Below are 7,586 nucleotides of genomic sequence, written 5' to 3'. Positions count from 1 at the left end.
GGAATTCGAAGATGAATGCGATTAAAAGGTTTCACAAATTAGAAAGTAAACTGATCAATGATACAGTCATACGTCAATAATATTCGGAGTTCATGAGGGAATATGAAAAACTCGGGCACATGACCAAGGTGCCGACGTGGGCAACGGAAGTGGATGGAAAGGGAGTTTTTTACCTACCACATCATGGTGTCGTGAAGGATAGTGCAACCACTAAACTACGAGTGGTGTTCGATGCATCCGCCAAAACAGGAAACGGTATTTCGTTGAATGATACGCTAATGGTGGGTCCTACAATACAGGAAGATCTTTTTGCTATCATCATTCGTTTTAGACAACACAATGTAGCAATGGTAGCGGACATAGAGAAGATGTACCGGCAGGTGGAAATTGTAGAAGAGCAACGTGATTTACAGCGAATTATGTGGCGTTCGGATCCAAACCTGCCTCTAGAAGTCTACACATTAAACACCGTAACATACGGCACAGCTCCAGCTTCATTCATTGCTATACGATGCTTGCACCAACTCGCTTTAGAAAACAGTAAAAAGTACCCAGTAGCATCACAAGTAATAACTCGCGATTTTTATGTTGATGACCTCATCACTGGTACAGACACCATTGAAAATGCACAAATTTTGAGGCAAAACATCACCAACATTTTAGAAAGTGGATCCTTTCCTCTTCGGAAGTGGAAAACTAACAAACCAAACATTTTCAACGATATTAACAACATTTCAGATCTACCAGATCATTATCTATCAACCGATGACCAATCAAAAACTTTAGGGCTTGTCTGGAACTCTCAATCAGACACGCTAAATTTCAGCACAGATTCAATACAAATTGAAAATAACAATTTCACAAAACGCGAAATACTCTCCGTAATTGCTCAGTTATTCGATCCATTGGGCTTGGTCGGTCCAGTAATTGTTAAAGCCAAAGTTATCATGCAAAAACTTTGGCAGCACAAAGTAGATTGGGATCAAATTGCTCCTTCACCAATAATTTCAGAGTTTATTCATTTACAAAAGGAATTACCTATTTTGGCTCCAATTAAAATTCCTTGACAAATAACAGTTCCCAAAGCCAATATTATTGAAATTCACATTTTCAGCGATGCATCTACTATCGCGTATGGTGCATGTTCATACCTACGAACTGTAGATAACTCCGGACAATGCTCTGTACGTTTAATTTGTGCTAAATCAAGAGTAGCACCTTTAAAGGTTGTCACGTTGCCACGCTTGGAGCTAAACGCAGCTTTATTAGCAACGAATCTGACAGCTAAGCTCATGGAGGCTTTTACTTGTCGTATATCTAACATTTTTTATTATACTGATTCAACCATCGTTGTATCGTGGTTAAATACGGAACCCGCACTTTTAAAAACATTTGTAGCAAACCGCGTAGCGGACATACAAGGAAAATCCAAAATCGAAAATTGGCAACATGTAAAATCCGAACATAACGCGGCTGACATCTCGAGAGGATCACTACCCAGTCAGCTGCTCGAATGCGACATGTGGTGGAACGGGCCATTCTTTCTAAGCAATCCTAATCAACCGGTCACGATTAATAATTTTTTACCACTCAATGAATTACCAGAGGTAAAAAATTCCGCGTTAACACAAAATGTAATTATAGCTGATAGTACGATATTCGAGAGATATTCTAATTTCGACAAATTAAACAGAGTCATAGCGTGGATTTTACGATTTAAAGGTAACACATTACGTGCAAAAAATGATAGAATATACGGTACAAAACTCACAGTGCACGAATTAAAACTGGCAAAACAAAGTATTATAAGGGCAACGCAATCAGTGCATTTTGCGGAAGAAATAAAATGTTTAATTAAAAATAAACCGCTAAACGCTCATTCAAAATTGTTAACTTTAAACCCATTTTTAGATAGCGATCATTTATTACGGGTAGGGGGGAGAATTGTCAATTCAAACTTTTCATTTGACAAAAAATTCCCTTACGTCATACCTCATAATGGTCACGTCACGTGCCTTCTAATCGAAAGAGAGCATACATTATTATTACACGCTGACGCTCAAGCAACTTTGGCCTCTTTCAGAAACAACTTTTGGCCATTGCGGGGTAAACAAATTGTCAAAAAGATTTTACATCAATGTATAACTTGCTTTCGAGTAAAGCCTCGCTCTTACAATGAAAAAATGGGAAACTTACCTAGCGTACGCTTCGCACAAGCTAGACCGTTTTTAAGCAGTGGCATCGATTACGCGGGGCCATTTTCGGTCAAGGAAGTTAAGCACAGAAATAGAAAATTTATAAAGGCATATTTGTGTATTTTTATTTGCATGACTACCAAGGCTGTGCATTTAGAGGTAGCAACTGATTTAACTGCAAATTCGTTTCTAAATGTCCTCAAAAGATTTGTTTCACGGCGCGGTCTATGCAGTGATATATATTCTGACAATGGGGGATGTTTCGTTGGAGCAAACAATGATTTGCGATCGTTCCTAAAAACATTAGAACAAGACAATTCATTTTCTACATTTTGTGACACACAAGGAATTCGGTGGCATTTTAACCCTGCGAACAGCCCGCATATGGGTGGTTTGTGGGAATCGGCTGTGAAATCGGCCAAATATCATCTAAAAAGAGTGATAGGTCTAAACTGCTTGTCTTTGGAAGATTTTACCACCCTATGCATTCAGGTGGAGGCCACTCTTAATTCTAGACCTCTCATCCCATTAACCGATGATCCCAACGACCTTTGTCCTTTAACTCCCAGTCACTTTTTAATTGGCGACGTGTTGAAGGCCATACCTCAATCAAACGTTCAGCAAATACCAGTTAACAGGCTATCAACGTATCATGCACTGCAGCAAATGTATCATCATTATTGGCGACGTTGGTCTTCCGAAAACGTCTCAACTTTGCAGCAACGTGTAAAGTGGAAAACTGCAAGTAAAGAACTTCTCAATATAGGAGCTCTCGCCTTATTGAAGGATAAGAATTCGCCGCCATTGTATTGGGCTTTAGCTCGCATTGTTAAGCTGCATCCAGGCAGCGATGGCATCACTAGAGTAGTTACCCTCCGTGCGAAGAATGGAATCCTGAAGAGGGCGGTGTCAGAAATTTGCGTCCTACCCATAGACGTTTAAAAAGTGTTTCTTAGTGATTGACATTTATTTTGACATTTTACTTTTAAGTTGTTTGAAAACACATATAAATTTCATAATTTTTTATATTATTTGTCGTTTGAAAGTCGAGCCTTTCAAGGAGGCCGGTATGTTTAACCATTTAATGTATATATTTAAATTATGTTGAGTGCGCTACTGAACTTGGTACATGCGCCTACCTAGAGTAACCGGGCTTGCGCAGAAGAAGACAGACATCAATCATCAAGGAGCCACGAGGCCAACAGCGTTTTTTGTTCAGGCACACAAAGCATTTGTACAATAAAGTGAAAATCGAAACAAATCGTTTTATTGTGCTTCTCACATTGTATACAGTCCACTTTAAAACATTTTCAATCAAGATATCCAACCAAGACCTTGCTTTCCAACTTTTTTTGCGGACATTATTAAAACGATTTTGTCCCTAATGTTCAAAAACAGCGCTATCTGTAGAATAAACTATGGCACAGACTAAAAAATAACACCGAACACAATAAATCACACTATCTACTGAACAACGAATAATACTAAATGCTGAATGTCCGATGTTCGTTCGGTTATGCATCTGACCATAAGCGCAAATTATTTATAATATTACCGTACTTTCCTTCCTAAGTAAAGGCTTGGCAATATCGAAGAGAGGCTCGGGATGGTAATAGATCCATGTATGGAGTGTAGAGAAGGAGTAACATCTCTTATGGACGGTACGTTTAAAATATGGTCTGAATTCTGTAGGGATAATACGTGGCGCTGATTGTACTATGAGATTGAGGTCTGAAGTTAAACACTTACTATATCTGAAACTAGCTTCAGATTCTATAAACTAACGAAAACAGAATATTATGTAGGTGGTGAAAAGAATTAAACAACGTTTAAAAATATTAAATAAATAGTAAAAAAATCATGGTGAAAACTTGTTGTATTTCTGGATGTATAAGTGGTTCTTTAAAAGATTGTGGTATTCGTTCATCTCAAAATATAAAACAAGCAAGTCGGTTGGAATACCAAAGGTAAGTCATGTTTGAATCTCTTAGAAAGCAAAATTCATTCAAAATTGATATTTTTATATGACTATAACTATTATATTAGTTGCTAATGAAGTTCAATATTTTATTTTTATGAACCGAAATATTTTTTTTATTATTCTATTATTTTTATTGATCTAATTATATCGCTATAATTATTATATTAGTTACGGATAAAATTCAATATTTTATTTTAATCAACCAAAATGTTTTTTTTATACTATTTCATTATTGTTACATGATTCTACTTTTTTTTCATATTAGAATATATGTATTATCTAAACCAAATAAATAGCTAAATAATAAAGTTAATTTAACGAGATTCTGTTTTGTTAATCGTTTCATTATTTTAATACTACTAATTTCATTATCACGGTGCATTATTTAAAGCATTACTATACAGTTATTTTCAAATCAGCGCGTAAAATTCAAGCGAATACCCTCTATAATCAGCGCCACCTATTTTCCCATCAAAAATCAGCTCACATTTTTTAACCCAGAGATGTTCCTCCTTCTCTACACTCCATAGATCCATGGTTACGCGACGACTTACCTTCGAATTCTGATTTGGACCATGCGGCATTCGTGCAGCGTTGCGTCTATTTAGCACTTGCATTTCTATATGAAAAATATCGAACAATCGTAAAAAAACGCCAGTGTCACATAAATGGAATGGGCCTAAGAGAGAAGGAAATTATTGCGGACTTTGTCAGTTATGACGCGTCTGGCCTTTTCTTAGCTGATTTGTACTTTATACAATAAGTTTTTACATATATTTATTGTATTTAAATATTTACCTCTATTATTCGATTCACTTCCCCATTTTGTTTTCTATTAGCATCTTGATTAGCCATTCGAAGTATTATCTGATGTGGAGTTGTCAGTATTGGTATTACCATTCGTTTTCTTAATGCTTCTTTTACACTTGTCAATTTGTCACTGTGCAATCCAATCAAACGAAGACTACGAAGAAGAAGAGGAGAAGCAAGAAGTAGAAGAAGAGAAGGAGGACGAAGTATAAGGAGAATAGCAGAAAAATACTTTTGAGTGGCGGTGTCGTGATTTTTAAAAAAATTTTCTATCGGAATTCAAATTTCCGTTCTAATTTTTGTAAAAATTTGTTAATTTTCTCAATAAAGTTTGTTGAAAAAATCCTATTTTTTAAATTTAAATAAATTTCAATAATAAATCATTTTTATGCCCCTTTCCGTCAATTTGATGCCCAATTCCATTTGGCACAAAAATTTCAAAAATATGACTTAATTTATTATTCAACTATCAAGCCGATAATTTTTCTTATGTCTCAAGTCTATCAATTTCAATAAATTCCAATAAAACAACTTGAAAATAGCAATTTTTTTTCGCGTAATTTCGATGCATAAATCAAAGATTCTCAACATTTTTTTAGAATATTGTTGTGTATCGTAAAAAGTATAGAAAAGAAAAACAGCAGTGAGCGAAGAATTACTTAAACTAAAAAAATTTGATTCTTGTATTTTCTAAAATTAATATTCATCATAATAGAAGAGTGATAGTAAATTGACCAAATTTCGACTGGGAAAATGTGAAAACCAACCTGGAAAAATCGAGAGCAGACGAGTACTTGATTTTCAATTTCTACTGAACACCTATTTCAAGAAAAGTTGTGGATGTAACGGATAAAAGTATGAACAACTGTTGACTCGTTTTTCCTGAATTCTCTGTATCTGAGTTAAGAAGCTATGTGCATATCTATGTACTCTGCTTGGAATTGAAGGTAAAGTTATTCCAAGTTTCTCAGACAGAACTAAGACACCGAATGAGAACTCTTACGACAGAATAGAGTGCAGGAAAGCACATTCATTACTTCCTCTACCTTCCGTTGAACTATCAAGAGCTTCTAGAAGAGCGGGGAATGCAGGAAGTTGTTTCATTAAGGTCAACACTGCTTCGAGCATTTCTATACACCTTGTTTTACACAGTGTCTTTGAAAACTATATTTACCTGGCTCAATTCAATCGGAGATATGGAAAGTTGCTGTATACTGCAAGAAGTTACATCTTGGAAATTCCGGTTTGGACTTTCTTAATTATTCCACTCATTTTCATCTGCCATTATTGTGAAAAACTCTAGACTTTTTTCGATTCGATTTACTTCAGCGCGAATTCTTAAGCTAGATTTACTATAAAATTTCCTTGGACGAAACAACTCCCAGTTGCATCTATAATTTCATGTTCTATATGATACGTTTTGGACACAACATAAAACCATCATTTAATAATTGGAATAAGCTTAATTGAGGTACAATCTGCGAAACGGTTTTTGTTGGCAAAAATCTTGAAGAAGCCTATGGATATTTAGCGTCAGTGTGTGAAGTAACTTTTCTTAATTTCATAACTTTCCCATTTTCTGAATAATTCTCGTATTCAATGGCAAACAGAAACATTATCTAAATAGTTTTAGTTTGAAAATAACTAGGTATAAGACATCAATCAATCCAAAATATAAGTCGAATTCACTTTATTTACAATCCAAATTACAAATATAATGATATGAATATTCACTATCTATGGAAATTTAAATACCCAGATCTGATCGACGGTTATTGAACAAAGTCATAGAACATTCTAATCCCGGAGCTTTTGGCGAACATTATCTAATCAAAGTGTATTTCGAACTAGAGTTTCCATAAATAATCCAATTGTTTTATCCTAATTTCACAAAATCTGGTTACAATTGTGAGGAATCAGCGATCAATGTCCAATTTAGCGGAGAATCAATTGAACTACTCATATTATTGATTGTTATACTAATAGATGGAGTATTGTCAATATTCTCAGTAGTTCTAGAATCACTAATTTCATTTATTATTTATTCTGCTACTTTTTAATTTTTTTCTGTATCCTTATATTCTGCTTGATTGCGATTGGTTTTTTCTATCAGATCACCAGATGCAACATTTTCCTACAGACAAATTTAAAAATTACTATATTTAAAATTGGTATTTTCATCTTACCTCTTCATTCGCAAATTTATCCTCAAAACCACTTGATGAAGGACTGGCTTTTCCACTACATTCAATTTGTGATTGCTCTTCTTCTAATATACTTTCCGTTGTTAAATTGATCATTAGAGCTGTACGCAATAGCAGAACATTGTAAAATAAAGTGTTACGACAAACCTGCTAATTTAAAGAAGACTACACTGTTCATATTCCTTTTATTATTCCAAGTCCAGATGATAATTTTGTTTTTTCTTTTGCTGTAAAAACGACATATTTTTTTATATAGCATATTTGTCTTCTGAGTAGAAAGGTAGAGAATTAAGTTTTAATAAACGAAAGACAAAGAGTTATTTTCTTCTATTTTTTTTTTCAAAATGTATATATTTTGCATAGAATAAATATTTTAATTTAATCATGACAACGTTA

At 34.5% G+C, this 7,586-nt stretch overlaps 1 long non-coding RNA gene across 1 annotated transcript; it reads right to left on the bottom strand.

Annotated features, from left to right (window-relative positions):
• Positions 1–7,061: 7,061 nt before the first annotated feature.
• Positions 7,062–7,385, bottom strand: LOC130903040 (uncharacterized). The gene is made up of 2 exons (XR_009060527.1): positions 7,173–7,385; positions 7,062–7,120 (listed from the first exon to the last, which is right to left on the bottom strand). It is a non-coding gene; the product is annotated as an uncharacterized LOC130903040 (long non-coding RNA).
• Between the last annotated feature and the right edge of the window lie 201 nt (positions 7,386–7,586).

The sequence above is a fragment of the Diorhabda carinulata genome, chromosome Y (genome assembly GCF_026250575.1).
Source record: "Diorhabda carinulata isolate Delta chromosome Y, icDioCari1.1, whole genome shotgun sequence".
Taxonomy (NCBI): domain Eukaryota; kingdom Metazoa; phylum Arthropoda; class Insecta; order Coleoptera; family Chrysomelidae; genus Diorhabda; species Diorhabda carinulata.
This window is presented reverse-complemented; position numbering and strand designations above follow the sequence as displayed.